Source organism: Canis lupus, chromosome 10 (genome assembly GCF_048164855.1).
Source record: "Canis lupus baileyi chromosome 10, mCanLup2.hap1, whole genome shotgun sequence".
Taxonomy (NCBI): Eukaryota; Metazoa; Chordata; class Mammalia; order Carnivora; family Canidae; genus Canis; species Canis lupus.
The window spans coordinates 17,344,996-17,365,366 of NC_132847.1; the positions used below are offsets into that span (position 1 = coordinate 17,344,996).

Consider the following 20,371-nt stretch of genomic DNA (forward strand, 5'->3'; position numbering starts at 1 on the left):
CAGCAGGCAACCCATGCTGCCTGCAGGAATGCTTTCCTTACTGGGCTTACATACACTGGCCCAGATTTACTTCTGGTCTCACCCTCCAAGGCAACTTCTAGAAGCTTTTTTTTTTTTTTTTTTTTTTTTTTTTTAGAAGCTTTTAAGTGAAAGGAAGGTCTGTGTGTTCGAGTGCCAATGCCTGCCATAAACACCCTGTTATCTGGCCACCTTGGGAGGCAGGGGGTTGGTTTATCAGCCTTCACCAGGTTGGCACCCCACCCAACATAATCAGCACATGCACATCTAACAGCAGGGCTCTGCTTTGGGGCAACATGCTTTGGGCCTGAAAAAATGGGCAGATACAGGGGGGCTGTGGGGCTCGCAGGAAGTCCCATTGCTGAGGACACTGTCTCAATGTACAGTGTTTTTTTTTTTAAACAATCTTTTTTTTTAATTTTTTATTCATTTATGATAGTCACACACAGAGAGAGAGAGAGAGAGAGAGAGGCAGAGACATAGGCAGAGGGAGAAGCAGGCTCCATGCACCAGGAGCCCGACGTGGGATTTGATCCCGGGTCTCCAGGATCGTGCCCTGGGCCAAAGGCAGGCGCTAAACTGCTGCGCCACCCAGGGTTCCCTGTACAGTGTTTTTTATATGAGGCTGGCAAGCCATGGCTTTGTTTTTAGTTGTGGATTCTATAATTAATCAGTTTCCCCTCTTTGCATTGGCTGCTGGAAAGCTTAGTGCCAAAAGAGGGTTCCCTGGTCTGCATGATTTTTTTTTTAAGATTTTATTTATTCATGAGAGACAGAGAGAGAGAGAGAAAGGCAGAGACATAGGTAGAGGGAGAAGCAGGCTCCATGCAGGAAGCCTGATGTGGGACTTGATCCTGGGACTTGAGGATCATGCCCTGGGCTGAAGGCAGGCCCTAAACCGCTGTACCACTCAGGCATCCCATTGGTCTGCATGATTTTGAATGGATTTTTATGAATGAATTTGAATGAGTTTTTAAAATACCCTTACTCACTAGTCCGTTTTTATCTTTGTTTTGCAATTTCTCTTTATCTTTGTTTTGCAATTTCTCTTCCCATCTGCCTCTAGTTTATATTTCCCTGCCAGCCACCTTAAACCTTTACTGAATCAAAGTGGGACATGAATAAACAAACATATAAAATGAAATAATCGTATGGGGAAAAAAGTCTCTTTTACACAGTGGGATGGAATACAAAATCCTGGACAGCAGTTTCTATTAAACATTATCAGTACATACTCATGACATAGAAATACCAATTTCAGTAATTTATCCTACTCATACACAAGTATGCAATATTTGTTTGATTGTAGCATTACTTGTAATAGGAAAAAAAAAAGGAAAAAAATGTGAATGTCCAGGAATGGCTAAATGCATCGTACTACATGTATACAGCAGCACATAATGCAGCTGTTCAAAAATGAGAGAGGAGTTTTCACGTTCTAACATCAAGGATGCCTTCAAGGTATGAAGTGAAGAATAAAGCTGGTGGGATAGGGGGTGGGGGAGGAGAAGAAGATATATTTGTTATTTAATTTCCTCCCAACCCCACCACAAATAGCATGAATACTAAGGAGGGCTTGTTGCTTGTTGAATGGTATAAAATTGTCATCCTTGGTGAGGAAGCTTTCTCCTAATTCACCCAGTATTAAATAACAGGAATGAGGATGCAAAATTGCGGTTGCTTAGGGAGCTCCGATCTCTGAATTAGCACAAGCTACAGAGTGGGTGGGGAACAGTAGAGGAAATATGAGGGTCTGGCCTTTGAAAGAGAAAAGCTTTGGCAGGCGAAAGCTGTCTGATGGGTATTTTGATGTGAAATGCAGTGAATTTTCACTCTGTCTCCCAAACCCTCAGTAAAACCTACCTGTTTCCCAATACTTTTGCAATTGCATTTGTTTTGGACAGAACGTGATAAAGTGTTGCATCCAACCTAATGGAGAGGGTTAAGGGCAGAGGTGGCCACTATGTGGGTCATCAACAGATAACCAGGTCCCCTGTGCTGCCAATTCTGTGCATACTGGGAACTGCAGCTTGAAGACTAGGAGAAGACCAGAGTACGGACATAAGTGCATATGCCAAATCAACCCTATGCAAAAGCAGTGGTCTGGCTGAATAAATATCAAAATTAGTCTTCAAACCCAGGATGACATGTAGCTATTTAGAAAAAAAAAAAGGTTAATAGGGGTGCCTGGGTGACCAGCTGGTTAAGCGTTTGCCTTTAGCTCAGTTCTGAGATCAAGCCCCATGAGAGGCTCCCTGCTCAGCAGGTAGTCTGTCTCTCCCTCTGGCCCCCTGCCCACTTGTACTCTCTCTAATAAATAAATAAAATCTTTAAAAAAAAAAAGTTAAAAAAAAAGTTAAAAAAAATAAAAAAATAAAAATAAATAAATAAATAAAAAAGTTAAAGGATCATAGGTCAGAAGTTAATTCCAGAACTTAACTCAGAGTAGCCTCAATGATACACATTAGAGATATGCAAAATGCTAGCTTTGACTATATTAGTTGTAATAGGAATATCTTCATCTGAAAAAAAAAAAGAATGATGTTGTGTTCATTAAAAATTCCTCTTCCTGCCCACTTGGACTCTGTACCTCAGCCCTTTGTCTTCACATAGAACTGCCCTGCCTGACCAAATGTTCCTATGTGATTCTGGGACCACCGCTTCCATATCCTGCGTGGCCAAACCTGCAAGGACCTACCTAGTGGAGCAGACCCCATGAATAGGCTTCAGGGGCTTCCAAATCCCTGGGATGTTACACAAACTCTTGTATGTGTATATTTTTCTGACGGACGGGTCATGGCTCTGATTCATATATGATCCTCTAAATATCAAGGACCTCTGAGTAGAAGCCTGATAATGGAACTCCCTCCCAAAAATCTCATATTGCCAAGGCTGAGCACAAAGCTTGGCAAACACTTAGTAATTTTTTTTTTTACTTAAAAAAAAAAAAAAGCTCACAATGATTGACTCTACAAAATATGCCAGATGCTGAGAGGTTTATTATTATGATCTCTACTCTATATATGAGGAAAATGAAATCCTAATTGTAGATCCCTGTTGTAAGACTCTAAACCCTTGATGTTAGCCACTCTGTGTATATGCTGTTAGATGACTGGATGCTGAATGAGATGACTGGTGGTAGTTACTAATACTTTCACTGTACAGGTAAGGTAAATGAGGTGTCAGCACGGGAAGAGGGGGGTTGCACCAAAAACTCACGTGCCTGTCTTCCTGTCAAGTGTATGCTCTTCCTTACAGTTCTCCAGCTGTGTCCGAAATAGTCTTTATTCCTTACAGACAGGAGAATGAAGTCCTGTATCCAAAATTGAACTCATTTCATGCATCTCTGAATGCGGGACTCTGGCGTGTGTATGATAATCTTGTTCATCAGTAGATGACGTTTCACACTGGCAGGCCCTGAGTCCAGAGGGCAGAGCTACCCCTTGGCTTCACCACATTATATGCCTTGAGCATGTGGGCCTGAGATGACCTGACCTTTAGAATTTTAAGAGAAACCAGAAACATAGATTTTTTTTTTAAGTAAAATTTCCTGAGTTTTACACATTGACGACTCACATATTTTTTTTGAAAACACAGTAAAGGCCAAACAAAATATATCATCCAGGGCTGGGTGGGCCTGCAGGCCATCAGTTTGCAACCAAAGTTTTCATTTGGCCAACATCCAGTGTGATCCTCTAGCCCCATCAGGCAGATAGAGTATATGGAGGAGAGGTGAAAAGAATATTAATTTTGTGTTGCTGCCTGTGAGCATCTCTACTGAAATGTTTGGTGAGAGAAGTGGTTGAGAGAGAGACTGAATTTTTTTGTTTGTTTTTACTATCTGTGGATTTGAAATAAGCTCTCCATTGGCCCCCAAACTGAAAATCAGGAACAAGTAGTAACAGTTGTGTGTGACTCTCCCTGAAGCTACCAGTCAAGCTTTCCACCTGCACTAAGAGCCATTCTCAGGCTCACTGACACACGACTTCAGCATTCTTCGAGCTTCTAGGTAGTGTGCAGGGCCCTGCTGAATCTGCAGAAAAATCCCTGGCTCACCGCATGTCTCCTTGCATTGCACGTGCTTCTGCAGGGCAGCAAATCAGCCTCCAGCAGTGAACAAAGGACTTCTTCCAGGACTGCTCTGGATAGTTGCTGTCCACTGAGAAAGAAAGTCTTCTCACAAGGATAGAACTTCTAATAGGAAGCCCCTACTTTGCATTTTACTCTGTCAAGCAAAGCTGTGCAAAGAGACAAATCTGGATCCATTTGGGGATCAACTACTCTGGGACAGGAGCATCCGGGGGCCCTTAGCCAGCTTCCCCAAAAATACAGCCTCTGAGGGTGTGATAGAGAAAGCCACGCAGAAGCATAATCTAGAAGGCCAGACTTTAGAGACCTTTAAGAATTAGTTCCTGCTCTAGCTGTAAGAATTGTAGGTGGAGAAACTTCTGGGAGCATTCTTGTCTTTAAATACAGTAGTAAGAGGGATGCAGAATATTAATGTCCTTTGCAAGGTGTTGGGAAATAACACTAAAAACTCTGCTATTCAAACCGAAGGTGCTGTGTTTGTGCACGCACCCTGTTTCCTCCTGCCATACCAGCAAACTGGGGATTTTCCAGCCTTTTTTTTTCTTTAAAGAACAGCAAGAGAAAACATCACATCTGATCCGTAAGCCAACAGTAACAGAGTGCTAAAGTGTGGACAATATCAAATATTATGTTTGGAGTGAAGCTTCGTTCTTCATAGGCTGCCAGGCATGCTCATTTTAATTTTATAAGGAGAACACATTACTTGACTACTATGGTATTTAGAATCCCTATGCTGGAACAGTACCAAAGTCTGCTGTGAAATAGCTAAGGCTGTTTCCAAACAGTGCTTTCTACTTTTGTTAACACTTTCCTTTCCTTTAAAAAAATTTTTTTTAATTAAAATTCAATTTAGTTAACATATAGTGTATTATTAGTTTTGGGGGTAGAATTTAGTGATACATCAATTGCATATGCAATGTTCCTTTTTTTTAAAAAAAAAATTTACTTATTCATGAGAGACACACAGAGAGAGAGGCAGAGACAGAGGCAGAGGGAGAAGCAGGCTCCACGCAGGGAGCCCGACATGGGACTTGATCCCGGGTCTCCAGGATCACACCCTGGGCCGAAGGTGGCACCAAACCCCTGAGCCACCCAGGCTGCCCTGCAACATTCCTTTTAAGTCAGCTCGATAGAGTGTGCCTTTCTCAGCTTCAGATGACCTCAGATCATTTAATACCCAGCTTCAGCATGTTAGGAGGACCACCCATTGATAATGAAACCGTACCACTATCCAAACATTTGTATCATTCAGGTTTAAAAATTGTGGACAAAGGGGCGCCTAAGTGGCTCAGTTGGTTAAGCATCTGCCTTCGGCTCAGGTCCTGATCCTGGGTCCTGGGATGGAACCCCCCAATCCCCCTGTCTGGGAATCTCTGCTCAGCCGGGTGTCTGCTTCTCCTTCTCCCTCTGCCCACTCCCCACTCACGCTCTCTTGTGCTTTTTCTTTCTCAAATAAGTAAATAAAATCTTTAAAACAAACTTTTTAATATTGTGGACCAAGATCAATTTCATATATCAATGCACACCCCAAAGAACGAACCTATGTTAGGTTTCTCCTTCTCTATTCCCACTTTTAAAATTCCTGAATATATAAGAACCTGTATGTTCAACAGAGGCCAAGTGGGAATGGTTCCCACAGGGAACACACAAGGCAGCAAAGGATCATGAGCTTTTTCACTCCTGCAAATAATGTGGTTCTTGAGGTAGAGAATCCAATTATCCCTTAAACTGTCTCCCATGTCCTGATCCATAGGGTTTGTTTCTTGTGCCAAGAGTTAAGGTAACCTGTGAAGGGAGCTGAATTAAGAGGTGCATTTTCCATGCATAAGGGGTCTAGAAGCCCATATATTCTAGAATTAAAGGCTGGATATAATTTGGAATTGGCTTTTTGTTTGGACTTTATTTTTGGTTGAGTAAATAATGATGGTTTGAGTGAAATATATGTGTAGATCCTTATTTTTTAATTGAGATGTAATTCACCTGTTCTACAATGCACCCATTTAAAATGGGTCTTAGTATATTCACAGAGCTGTGCATCCATCATGGTAATCAATTTTAGAAACTTGTCATCACTCCCAAAAGAAATTCCATACCCGTTAGCAGCCACTCCCCACTCCTCTCCTCCCACAGCCCCTGGAAAACAACAAATCTGTTTTCTGTCCCAATGGATTTGCCTGTTGTGGATGTCTTATATCAATGGTATACAGTAGTGGCCCTTTCTGTCCATTTTTTTTCACTTAGCACATTTTCAAGAGGGAGATACATGTCATATACACATGCACCAGAGTACTGTCTGAATGCTCCAAAAGGACCTGGACAGCACTGTTCTTGCTCTTCACTTTCTCACCTTCTTCAGAGAGTTCACATCACATCTTGATGTACTGGGGAAGCTGAGCAAGTCCTGCTGTCTCTCACAACAAATCTTCACTTGCCAATGGACATCTCGGTGTCAAGTCCTTCACACTCAATGCGTGCAACATGACCTCAGCAACTGAGGTATTCCTCTTCTTTTATTCATTTTTGTTAATGACACAACCTACTGTGCACAGTGACTTTAAAACCTAGTCATCCTCCCCTGGTACAAATTTCATTCCTCTGCCACTGTGCTGGATGTGTGTTCTGCCCATTTTGCCCCCATGGCTTCTCCAGGCTGCCTGGCCCTGTGCCCTTGGGGACGTTCCTTGGCCCCCACCCCTGTCACAGCCTCCTGTTCCAGCCTCTCCTGTACCGTGGCTGAACCCCAAGTGATGGAGAAGGTAGAGCAGGGGAGCCATTGGTTGGCTCAGACCGATGCTCATCCCAGCATAATGGAGAGACAGGTTGTCCTCTTTGTGCCTGGAGGGGGAAGCTGAATGCTTGGCAGCTCTTCCCCAGGCAGCCTGGGCTGCACCTGAAGGGGTTCTGACTGATTCATTTTCAAGTCCCCCAGCTGACCCTAATGGATAGTTCTGGGTTCAAACACATTGCAGCAATAGCACTGTGGGAGGACAAGCAAGTGCTCTCATGTCAGGAGACCTGGTGTCCATCCTTGGCCTCCCAAAGGTTGGCTGTGGTACCTATAGCATCTAATTGTCGACCAACACTTTTATTATTTGTAGCATGGGCTAAATACATGGGAATGTTCTGTGCATTAATTAAATCAGATGTGAAGTATAAAGTAGAATGCCTGGCACAGAGTAGTCACTCAGAAGGTAGGGGGTGGAGTAGGATAGATATGCCTTGTTCTGAACTGTCTTTGTCACGTTGCTAATATGGCTGGGTGATAACCAACGACCAGTTTGAGTCTTTGTGAAAGGTACAATGACTCAGCTGGCTGAGGGTACTCTGGAACTTACAACTAATCTTGACACAGGAGCACAGCCAGACCTCAACATTTTGTGCTGCTTTAGTTCTTGAAATGTGGGAAGGTGCAATGGTGCATGCAGGCAGTGTGGTGTGTGGAGGGCCAATGGGTCAGCAGTCAGGAGAACTCGATGTGACAGGAAGAAACTTCCACTATATCCACATGGGTTTAGGCTGTTCTTGACACCCTGTTCATACAACCACCTAAACCCTAATCATAATGTTTTCTCTTCCCTAAAACTCTTTGGGTAGATAAACTGAGACACTTGGTAACAATGGGCTCTAAATACTTTGCAAGGTCTCCTCAACACTTCTGAACTATGATAAAGGCTTCTTGTGGAGACAGCTGTGCACACCTTCATTCTCTCCCCTCTGCAGGAGGAGCTCTGGGTTAGAAAACCTGTAGGAGAATCACATAGCTGGACTGCATGTATACCACCCGGCAGCTCCTTCAATCCCCCAAAGCGAGTTGACTTTGGCTTCCCAAGAGAGCTGCTTGTTTTTTAGTAACAAAGGGACAGATGATCCCTTCTGAAAAGCTGGCATCAGGACAGGAGGGAAGGGGTAGGCAAGAGATCTGGCAGGGCCGTTGTATCCCCATCCCTATCTGAGGACAGGAACAGGCCTCTGCCCCTGACCAGGCTTTCTTTTGAGTCTGTGAGGCCACAGGCCGGTCACTTCCTCAGCTCAGGATCGTGTATCAGAAACAGCAATGCAGCAGCTCAGAACTCTGACTTACGGCAGGGATCTAAATAAGGCAGGGCTCAAATTCTCTCTTTTGGGCATCAGCAAAGACTATCGGAAGTGTCAGCAGGCTGAGAATGCAGACCTCGTCGGAGAGCTAACTTTGGACTTGGAACAGCAGTTTACTCCAGGCCCCAAATCCACCCTCACTGCCAACTTGATTTATGATGCTGGGGTCAGCCCACTGAAACTCATATGGCCAAGGAGCCAGGTTCCTCAACTTACTTCCCAACTGTGCCCCCTCTGCATCTCAGACACCTCTCACAGTTGGCAAATCAGAAGGAGCACACAGTGCACGGGGTTTCCTTAGAAGGTGCCTAAGGCAAAGCAAAGACCCACACCAGAAGCAAACATTTGAAATCTATGTGACTGGGATCCCTGGGTGGCGCAGCGGTTTAGCGCCTGCCTTTGGCCCAGGGCGCGATCCTGGAGACCCGGGATCGAATCCCACGTCGGGCTCCCGGTGCATGGAGCCTGCTTCTCCCTCTGCCTGTGTCTCTGCCTCTCTCTCTCTCTCTCTCTCTCTCTCTCTGTATGACTATCATAAATAAATAAAAATTAAAAAAAAAGAAATCTATGTGACTTTACCTTTTTCCTTTTATCTATGTTCAGCTTCCTTTATGGTTTTCATATTTAATGAGTATTGGTTAATTTTTCCCAGTCCTAACACTGAAAAGTTGATCAGAACATGTGACACCTACTATTGTACGACAAGAGTGTCAGAAGTTATCCAGGTGAGGTCAAAGCAGGGTAAAATCTCTTTGTGATCTACAGGTGATCCCCGAATGGAAATATATCATGTTAGTGCGGGGCCTTGCAATTTTGAGGGGTTGGAAGGGAAGAAAATACTACGGTTTCCTCAGCGCATGGGGGGATGCTACTGGTCGTTTGAGTGATGCAATGCTCTAAGAAGGGAATGTGTTGTCACCCTCTAAGGAGGGTGGTGGCTCTGGGATGGACTCGGTGCACTCATGGGGGCTGTGGGGGCAGAAGGTTGAGGAAACCTGGTGATTCTCCATATTCAAAAAAAGACGTTCTAGAGAGTAAACCAAACTGGAGTGAAGTTGCTTGGAAATTAAATAGGACAGGGACGCCTTCTATGCCAGGGCAGGGGGATATGGAAAGGAACAAGACAAGCCCAGCAGAGGGGAGGCCCAGCCAAGGGGCAGCACCCTGGAAAGAAAGTACAGGAAGCAGAGCCCAGTGGATGGGGGAGGCTGATGGAGAACCAGATGGGAAATAGGCTGCAGCTCCAGAGCCTGTGGGCTCATTGCCAGAGCCCAGCCCAGGCCTCAAGGGAAAAGAGAAGAAGCCAGCAGGAGCATAGGGCTTCTGAGAGCCAGTCATGGTTCTCAAATATATTTGGGTCATGGGTCCCTTTTAGGATCTGAGGAAAACTAAAGAGCTACTCCCCAGGAAAACACCTTCCTTTCTGGGGTTTCGCAGGTCCCTGCAGGCCAGATCACAGACTCGGGGTGAGGAAGCCCAGGCCCAAAGGATGCTCCTGGGCACTGAAATGAAGAGCAGTGACAGGAGTGATGGCAGGAAATACTTGCATGATTGTTTAATCTTTTAAACCTCTGGCAAACTAAGTGGAATAATATGAGACCTGGCCTGAAACTGGTCTGAATAATACATAATTTGCAGCAAAGATGAGTGAGGCACTTAAACTTCTGATGTGTGTGTGAGTCCAGTGGAAAGGCGGGGACCAAGAGGGTGGGGGAGAGAGCCTAGAGGCAGCCCTGAAGAAAAGAGGAAGAAAGAAAAATGGGGAAACCAAAGGTAGGGAGTGTTTGGCAAGGAAACTGTCCCCCTCTGCACCCCCAGATGGTGGTGCAGAGAACGTTCAAAACAATGGGGAATGGCTCTGGGTTAATGATGCTTTGCTCTTAGGGAGCACCCTTGGCTTTCGTAACATGTGTTTCATACTAAATTAAGATACATGGTATTTTTTTAAGAAAAAAAATAAAAACATGTATTTGTAATAGTGAGTCTACTTATATTGTAATGATGTCTTTTTTTTTTTTTTTTTTTTTAACAAGGCATTGTTGTTTCATCTAGTCATTTCATTAAGCCACAACCTGATTTCTGAAAAGATGTGTCTTGGGAGGTATGGGGTGGGGGGGCGGGCAAAGGGTTGCTGCTCTGTTTGCTATTATTAAATTATGTGATAGGTTTAATCTGATGTTTTTATATTAATACTAGAGCATGCCTTTTTTATGTATGAATTTTCAGTGGTGGTAGGAAGGCTCTAATTCTGAAAAAAAACACAGCAGTTTTTTATTTGTTTTTAAAGATTTTATTTATTTATTTTAGAGAGATAGCACACAAGTCGGGGGAAGGGCAGAGGGAGAAGGAGGGAGAGTACCCCAAGCAGACTCCCCACTGAGTGAGGAGCCCTATGACCCTGAGAACTTGCCGAGAGCCGAAATCAAGAGTTAGATGCTCAACTGACTGAACCATCCAAGCACCCCTGATTCTTTTTTTTTTTTTTTTTTTTTAGTGAAAATATAGTTGACATACAATACTATTATTAGTTTTAGGTGTACAACATAGTGATTCAACATTTACATACATTAGGAAATGATCACCACCATAAATCTAGCTATCATCTGTCATTGTACAAAGTTGTTATGATATTATTAACCATATTCCCTATGCTGTATGTTGTATCCCTGTGTCTAATTTATCAGTGGTCTTGGATTCTTAAACACACCTTTGCTGGGAGAGAGCCTGACCCTGAGAGCATTTTTCATGGATGACTATTTGGTCCATGGGTCTACAGAAGACATAAGGAGATAGCAAGGTAGACTGTTAAAGGAAACTCACCTTCTTAGAAAGAAAGGGATAGTTTAGAGCACTAGCAGGACATGCCCTGAATGTGACTCCATAGCAAGCTTATCTAGTGGTAGTAGGATTTATAGAAATATGTTTATTGTGTACCGTTCCACAAAGATACGTACAGCATACTGTGAAAGGTACAAAAATAAGGAATGCAGAATTAGGAGTCAGAAGAACTGGAATCAGGCAGATTCAGAAACTGTAAGGCACATGGTCTTGGCAAATTTTTTTTATCATTTCAAACAGAGCCTAAGTATCCTCCATATAAAATGAGACTTAAAAGTGCCTGCTACCTCCCTACGGGATACGTTGTATCAAATATGAGAAGCGAATGAAATAAGAAATTAAAGCACTGATATCTCTAAAGTACCATATTAAAATATACCATTATTATATAAAGCTAATTTTTTGAAAACTTAAGCATATATAAAATAATTTTTTTTGAGCACCTACTTTAGACAAAGCATCATTCTAGGTGTTGTGAATTACAGAGGCAAATAAGTCCTTCAAAGAGCTTTGTTTGTGATTCTGAAACTTAAAGGGTCAGATTGAAAGCTGAGAAGTCATATTATGAAGATTTTTCAAATAGTTAAAGTTGGATGGATCTATATCCAAACAGAAAAATAAACTATTTCATTTAGGTAGGTCCTTTTAAATAAAGTGAATATATGAAAAATTCTAAAATAAGTGCAATGAAGTAGACACCTGAGAATCAATATTGGTAAATCTGTCTTGAGCAATACATAAAGCAAATAAATTTGAGCTGAATCATGTGATGCTTTTTTCTGTTGTTTTGTTTTAATCTCAAAAGGATTGCTGACCTCTGCTGACATGCCAGTATTTAGGAGAGGCACTTGCAGAGCAATCAGGCCTTTTTTACAAATGAATTTTGATTTCTACAAACAGAAGACAGTAGGATAAATATAAGCACTTGTCTCCTTAGACTCTAATAAAATGATAACAAAATGGGAGGGATGTAAAGGGACACAAAAGAGAATCAGGGAAAGAAGATTTCAACAAACTTCCAGAGGTCAAGGGGAGGCTGGCACAGAGAGCAGAGCAGATGATGGTTAATTTTATGTGTCAGTTTAGGTAGGCTATGATGCCCGGTTGTTTGGGCAAATGCTAGACTAGATGTTTCTGTGAAGGTATTTTGTAGATGGGATTAACATTTATAGTCATTTGACTTTAAGTAAAGGAGATTATCCTCCATAATTCGAGTGTGTATGGGAGTGTGTGTGTGTGTGTGTGTGTGTGAGAGAGAGAGAGAGAGAGAGAGAGAGAGAGAGAGAGAGAATCTAATCGGTGAAAGGTTTTCCTAGCAAAAATTAAGGTTTCCCAGAGAAGGAATTCTGCCTCAAGATTGTAACATAGAAATCCTGCCAGAGTTTTCAGCCTGCGGGCCTGCCCTGTGGATTTAGGACTCAAGACTGCAACATCATCTCTCATTTGAATTTCTAGCCTGTCTGCTTGATCTATATAGATTTCGAACTTTCCAGCCCCCACAATCGTGTATGCCAGTTCCTTAAAATAAATCTATCTCTGTCTCTCTAACTGTATCTGTATCTAATTTTACAACTGTCATCTCTGTCTCTATCTCTCTGGTTCTATTCCCCTGGAGAAGAATCCTGGCTGACAATGAGAACAGCCTAGAACATGCAGGAGAAAACTGGGAAAGTGGAAGGGTGGAGGGAGCAAGCATCCTGGCAGTGTAGCAGTAAAAGCCCTGGCTCACTGGGCAGCTGCAGCACACACTAGGACTTGAGAAGGAAGGAGATTCACTCAGGTCTTCTTAAGGTTCACGGGGCCTGCAGATGCTCCTCACACTCCTCTCCATCCTCCACCTTAGGTCCATGCACTGGGCCGGAAACCCAGAATTTTACTTTTACAAGTTAAATTGTACTATCTGTAGGGTATTAACATTAGGGGAAGCTGGGTGAGGGATATATACAGGAAGTATACTTTTTGGGTTAACTTTTCTCTAAGCCTAAAATTAGTTCAAATAAACCATTTTTTTAAAATTGGGGGCGGGGGACGACATCTGGGTGGCTCAGTGGTTGGGTGTCTGCCTTTGGCTCAGGTCCTGATCCCAAGATCCTGGGATCAAATCCCATATCGAGCTCCCTGCAGGGTGCCTGCTTCTCCCTCTGCCTGTGTCTCTGCCTCTTCTCTGTGTCTCTCATGAATAAATAAATAAAATCTTTTTAAAAATTGGGAAGAAGTAGAAGGGCTAGAGGATGTGCCACACAGTAGAGTAAAATCTTGTCTGCACGCATTTTAAGCACTACTCCCCCCACCGCCAAAAACTCCTAACTAAAATCTAGCCCCTTCTCAGTGTTGTTTCCAGCTGGGGATCGAGGTAGTACTATGGCTTTTCTGTATAATCATTTCTGTGCTGTCTTATTTTTTAACTGATACATGTATCATTTTCACAAAAACTCGAAGCAGAAGAGTTATTTTACTTAGACATGAAAGAGTTTTTTTTTTTTTTAATGGAGTTAACTCCCATTGACATCACCAACACACTTCACTGAAGAAGAAAAAGCCTGTAATAATAGGACAAAAGAGGAAATATTGCAAATGCAGACTTAGAGGCTCAAGTAGGAAGATAATATGGACATTTCTGAGCTGCCTTCTTTGTCAGAAAGCAAAGGAACAGGGCCACTTGGGTGGCTCAGTCGACTGACTCCTGGCTCAGTCGACTGACTCTTGATTTCAGCTTAGGTTGTGATCTTGGAGTCGTATGACTGAGCACTGAGTGGGGCTCCATTCTCGGCTAAGATTCTGTTTGGGATTCTCTACCTCTGTCCTTTCCCCCAGCTCATGCAAGCACACACACTTTCTCTCTCTCTCTGCCTAAATAAGTAAATAAAATCTAAAAAAACAAGCAAAGGAAGTTTAAAAAACATAATTTAGTAACCCTTTCCCCTCTCCTAGATACTATGGATCTCATCAGTGCATGAGTGTAAATTTCAGTGTATAAATAGACCAAACAATTCATGAGTTGGGGCACACATTTATCTTGACCCCTTCCCTTGGCTGAGAAGTGAGATTTGTGTAGTAAGTACTACTGTGATCTAGCAAACAATAAACTGTAATACACATAGAAGAAATAAATGTTTTACTGATAGCACCAGTATGAATATATTAATCACAATACTTAAAGCACATCATTGATCATCGTGAGCAGCTTCCTATTATATTATGCTCTAATCCTTGGTGTCTTCTGCAATGATATCAACTTGTCTTAGTAAGAATGAAATTTAGCAGCATGATGTTGTCTTCTATTACTGTGTTTTCTTCTCCCTACATCCATTATCACTGTATTCTTTCCCTGGCAAATGTATTCCACTGCCTGATAAAATGTGTAGCATTATGAATTCGTCATATGCCTAGCAAGCAAGAGTCACCAAAGATATTTCCATGTATTTGCTGCCTCTTGGAATTGACAATACAGGGACTGCCAACTGGGTCTTCTTCAGGCCATGTGGCATATACAAAGTTGAACAAGTCACTCTGGTTGCAAATGCTAGCAGCTCTGGGGGAGCAATTTACTGGATAATATGAGGGAGAGCCAACCTGTGGGTTTAGTTAATACCAAGTGATCAGTCACAAATCTGCTGGGTGCCTTAGGGTATATGGTACAATCAAAACCTGTGATTGTCTCCCTTACCCATCCCCCACCCATCCCAGCTTCTCTTTTGCTCTCACATTCTGATAACCAAGCTCTAAAAAGTTCACTGGCAGTCAGATCTGTAGCTGGAAACAGAACAAAACTCTTCCCCTCCATACCACAGGTATCCTATTTATTGATTTCTATCATTTTGCCCAAACTAGTATCCATAAGAAGAATGCCAAATCAGCCTGATGGAACACAAGACCTGCCTAATGATGCTGTTGAGACTTCCCCAGTACCTCCCTGGATACACACTCAGGTAAGGAGGGGGCACTTACCGCTCTGTGGCTGATAGGTAGGCACAGAATGGACATTTCCCTAAAGGAAAATCAGAAAATAATCATTTTCCATTTACTTTCCCACCTTTCTATTTTGTTACAATGGAGTTGTGGGTAAAGTACAAAAGCTCCCTGGAGTCAAGTGCCCTTGGCTGAAAGTTTTCCTTAGTCAGGATCACTTGGGGAATTCCTATCTAAATACTTTGAGTTAACTAGCTTCTGGAGGTTACTAGCTGGATTTGTAGGTCAGGGTCCCTCTACAGTTAGTTGCCACAGAACTCTGAAGGTTTCCAAAGGGCATCAGAGAGTCCCCAAGTAATTGATTTTTTTTCCTTCCTGTTTCTGATGCCCAGCTGATTCTATAGCCAACTACCATGAATCACAATAGGCCAGAGGAGGACCAGACTTCCAACCCAAGTGGCCTTTGAACTGATCTTCCTATTGAGCACAGAGGTGCCATCTGCAGCAAAAACCAGTGAGCACTCTAACACATCTCTCCTGCAATTGGGCTTAGGCTTCAAGGCCAGGAGTGGGAAGCCAAACCCATAATCCCCTATTTCAACCAAAGACTAGATGATAAGATGCCTTGTTTGCAAAGTGGCTCCAGTGGTCAGAATCTGAAAGCATGTAGGTAAGGAGGTAAAAGAAATCAGTTATCAGGCAATTGAGAGTTTGTCTAAAGCTTGGAAATATCGCCGCCCCCCCCCCGCCCTTTTTAAAAAAGATTTATTTATCTATTCATGAGAGACAGAGAGGCAGAAATATAGGCAGAGGGAGAAGCAGGCCCCCCCACAGGGAGCCCAGTGTGGGGCCCCATCCCGGATCCTGGGATCACGTCCTGAGCCAAAGGCTGACACCTAACCACGGAGCTACCCAGGCGTCCCTAGAAAAATCGCCCTTAAAAAGATGTGCTATTTTCAGGTTCCCAGGACTCTACACAATCCGATGCCATCAACACCATGACCGGTGACTGCTTGAAGGCTGGGAAATGACTCTGTGGCCCACTAGATTTTCTGAGCTTATCTGCAAAGCTACTTTAATCTCCCCTGAATATCAGGGCAGAGTTTTGCCAAGCAGCCAAACACTCACTTTAATCATTTTTAGTTAGGAGAAAAAAAAAAAAAGAAAGTTCTGTATATAAATAAAAAGCTTAACACATTGAGATGGGGTCCATATCCCTGCTCCATTTCTCTCTCTTCAGTGCACCCACAGCTGAATCAGAGCAAGCCAAATGACACCTCGAGGGGCTTTCAATCTACCTGAAATCTATAATCCTATCAAAATGATCTAAAATGGTGTGCATGTAACCTTAAACGTCGACCTCTCTCGGTGAATATTATAGGAATGCAAAACAGAACAGCCACTTTGAAAAATGATTCAGCAGTTTCTTATAAGAATTAAACATACACCTGTCATTCAACTCTGCAATCCCATGCTCAGGTATTTAGGTAAGATAAAAGAAAACACAATATTCACACACAAAAATTGTATGTAATGTTTCTGGTGACTTTATTCATAACGCCCTCAAACTGGAAATAGTGCAGACTGTTCTTCCACTGGTGAAGAGATACTGTAGTACACCCATACAATGAAATCCTACTGAGCAATAAAAAGAAATGAGCTACAGACAGAGAACAGCATAGATGGATCTCAAGTACATTTTGTTATATGAAAGAAACCAGACTCAAAAGCCTTCATGCCATAGGATTTCATTTACACAACAGCCTATAAAAGGCAAAACCGTAGGATTAACAAACATGTCAGTAGTGGCCAGGGGCTGGGAGTGGAAGGGACAGCTGATTTCAAGACGGCATGAAAGAAATTTGGGGGATGATGACACTATTCTATATCTTGATTATGGTGCTAGTTACTCAACTGTATGCATTTATTAAAAGGCTTGGTACCATATGCCAAAAAAGGGTGACTTTAGTCCAAGTTACAATAAACCAATTGAAAATAAAATCTCAGGGTAAAGTGGTCAGTGATGAAGAAAGACAGATTTCAAAACAGCTGATTAACTTCACACCTACAATCAAGATCTGGAGGCCTTCTCCCAAGCTGGGTCTGGTAGGGCTCAGAAGCCAGCCACTCAGTTACCTTTGGACATACAGTTCAAACAAAGCACTAATACATAAATCAATAGGCCACTGCACCAGCATGCTACCACACATACTCATTTGGCATGTTTTCTAGCCTGTTTCTTAATGAGAGAGCTTCTCACATGCTGACATTAAGGTACTGGTTATTTTGCAGGGTGGAGCATGTTCCGACCTTACTTCTCCTAGAGTTCTAACTCCTTGGATGTCCCAGCTTACGTAATCATTGGAGTCAAGCAGTTATATCACACTGAGAATTCAAGCCTGTCTTTGTGTTTTCTATAAATGAAGAAATACATGAAAAAAGTAAATGAATAAATGAAGCAAATTATCTTTATTAGCCCAACCGGACATAGCAAAGACAAAAAAGAGACTTCCCTAATTCAGTGATATTCTTTCAGATTACTGGTACAGAATTATTGTTGGCAGGAAAACACTCACATCCTGGACATTCAGAGGTTTTTGTTTAATTTTCCACTGGATGCCATGACCATAATATAATATACTACCTCCATTTCCAATGGTTGTGATTTGAAGCTAGGCTTTATTTTTCCCCTCTTCTCCCAATAGGAAGATTTACTGAGAATCCGCTATATGGAAATAAATGCTAAGGGCAGATGGCATGAGAAAATGCAGAGATGCAGCCTTTCGGCAGCCTACTACAGTGACTCAAATACCGCCAGTGAAAGCAGTGTGATATGTGAACAAGAGAGGCATAAATAGAGTGCTAAGGCAGCAAGGGGGAAGGGAAACTGGACCAGTCTGGGACAGTGGGGTGAGCCCCTAAAGGATGAAGATGATGTGAGACTGTAGACCTTCCAGGCTGAGGAACTACTTTGCATAAAGGGCCTTGTGGGGGCAGATTTGCTTGAGTCAGTTTTCATCTGGCATCTTGGAGCCTGAAAGCCATGGGTCTTATATTTGGGGTGGCAGGGGGACTCCACTATCTTCAGGCCTCTGGCCTCTCTGTTCTCCAAGAGTCCCGATGCTCCCTGTTCTCTCACACATGCCACATGTTTAAGTGATCCGCCTTGTCCATGAAGGCCTTTCAGTGGGGACCCTGATCACTTGTGGTTGATTACTGGGTTATGAAGAGTCAAGTGTGGAAAACAACAGGAAAGGGACAGGAGGGCATGCTGGTGGTGGATCCAGGGTCTTTAATCACCTTGGGGAACAGTGTTAGCAAAAAACAAACAAACAAACAAACAAACAAACAAATAATGCATGAGAACCTTCACTACATCATTATTATTACCAGTAAGAGAAAGGTAATCATCCAAATTTTCATCAACAGGGAAACACTATCCTCTTACAAAGTGTGGGGATGGGAGTAAGAAGATAATATCCTCCCTAATCAGTAGGCTTGTTTTTCTCACCTGACCACTGATACCCTAAAGTGAAAGGGCAAGGAGCCTCAGGGCAGTTTTGCCTGATTCTCATCCTGTTTCTAACAGAAACAGTAGAATAACCTATTTCGTTTCTTTTCCTAAATGCCAGTTTACACAAAATGACTGGACACTTAATTCAAAATGTGTGGAGTTGTTTTCTTTAATTTTTGTGCGGTTTTTGTTTTTTTACTTTTAGCTTAATTGCATTATCATAATTTCTTCTTAAATTCATTTGCCTTCTTCCTGAAATTCTTTTTCAGGAATTTCCTGTGGAAATTCTTTTAGTGAAAAGTCTATTATTAAACTAAATTTTTATTCTACTATAAAAGTTTGACTATTGTTCCTTTTATGAAAAGTGGTTTTGCTGGTTGTATGTTTTTAGTAAGATTATCTTTTTTTCATATCTCTTCCCTCTCTCCTGAGAAACTGTTAGGTCAGTAATAATGTACATTTAGTACATCTGGTCAAACCAGGCTTGAGTGGGTTGACCAGATGTACCATTCTTGAGGAATGAATCATATGTGCTACAGTATCAACATAGCAAAGAAACAGGGCCAGCTATTTTAGAAAATGATCGAAATCAATAATCATGTATAATAATCAGCTGTTTATCATTAGCAAGAAGACACTGAAGCACTTTAGTCCAGAAACCAACTGGATGCTATTTGCAACCTAAGAAAAATTGAAGAAATATTAAGCAGGGGAAAAAAAGGAAAATTAGCCTATTCCTAAAAACTCTCCTGACTGGCAGCAATCTCTTCAAATGGTGTATCTCGCAACATGGGAGTTCTTAGGTCTGGGTGGGTTTCTTTTCTTTTTTACTTGTGAGTTGCAAAACTTGACAGGCAAAACTTGACAGGCAAGGAAAGGAGTATGTGTGTGTGTGTGGGGGGGGTGTTGTGGAAATACAAAAGCAGCAGATTTCTTTTTTGTGTGTGTGTGTGAAGATTTTATTTATTCATGAGAGGCAAAGACATAGGCAGAGGGAGAAGCCGGCTCCCTGTGGGGAACCTCATGTGGGACTCCATCCCAAGACCCTGGGATCACATCCTAAGCCAAGGGCAGATGCCCAACCATTGGGCAACCCAGCATCCCTAAAAGCAGCAGCTTTCAAGTGGCTCATGTGGCAGCCAGTGAGCTACATAACCAGGACACTATCAGGTCCGGCTGCTGATGAGAAAACAGAAAGTGCTGGCCTATGGTGAATCAGAATTCTGCTCTAGTAGCAGAGAGTAAAGCCCAAAGTTCTTGCTCCCTCTGTAAGCCACTCTGCGGCTTTCATCAATTTTAGAATGTGCTCTGGCTTAGATCAGGGGTGAAACCAGAGCAGCTGCCCTAAATGGGCACTTGGCTTACCACCAACATGCTTGTTTCTTGACTTGGCTCTCAGCAAACCCAGTGCAAACACTCAGCATTCCATGGCTGAGGCCACACACGGAAGCCATCAGGTGAGGATGGCCACAAACGTACTTTCACACACTGGGGAGAAGAGGTGGGGCAGAGAGTGGTGAGGTGGGGGGAAGGTCAAGAACAGAGTGGGTAGGAGGAAGCTTCATGGATGCTTTAAAATCCATGCCAGATATTTCCATGGATATCAACCTGAGAAAAGTAGTCTTTTAAACAAAAGTCTCACCCAGTCCTCTGCACCACTCCCTTTTTTGCCAATCCCAGGCAGTGCCAAAACAAATTGAAAAGCTATTAAGATTTGTAGTCAAAAGAACAAGCTCCAAAATATTTGTGGATGTTACCTAAAGAGGCCACACAGTGATAGACTGAGGAAGAAAACGAAGAACTGGAAGATAGAGTATCACATGCCACAAGATGACAGGAGGAAAGCAGACCTGCCAAAAAAACAGAGAAGTTTCCAGAAAGTACCCTCTCAGCAACCCCTCTGAAGGA

The 20,371-nt window shown here is 42.6% G+C and overlaps 1 protein-coding gene and 1 long non-coding RNA gene across 8 annotated transcripts in view; one reads left to right on the forward strand and one right to left on the reverse strand.

The window, feature by feature from the left end:
- The window catches only part of MARCHF3 (membrane associated ring-CH-type finger 3), a 136,135-nt gene that overhangs the window by 90,489 nt on the left and 25,275 nt on the right, over positions 1 to 20,371 (reverse strand). The window lies entirely within an intron of this gene.
- LOC140641272 (uncharacterized) overlaps positions 1 to 20,371 on the forward strand; it is a 51,256-nt gene that overhangs the window by 12,772 nt on the left and 18,113 nt on the right. For 4 of the 7 annotated variants that reach the window (XR_012037824.1, XR_012037822.1, XR_012037821.1 and 1 more), the window contains 2 exons: positions 14,872 to 14,969; positions 15,342 to 15,463. This is a non-coding gene — a long non-coding RNA (uncharacterized lncRNA). Of the gene's footprint in view, positions 1 to 14,871; positions 14,970 to 15,341; positions 15,464 to 15,909; positions 16,117 to 16,189; positions 16,437 to 17,241; positions 17,433 to 20,371 lie in introns of those variants that run through there. The other 3 variants (XR_012037825.1, XR_012037827.1, XR_012037826.1) reach the window with 3 other exon arrangements.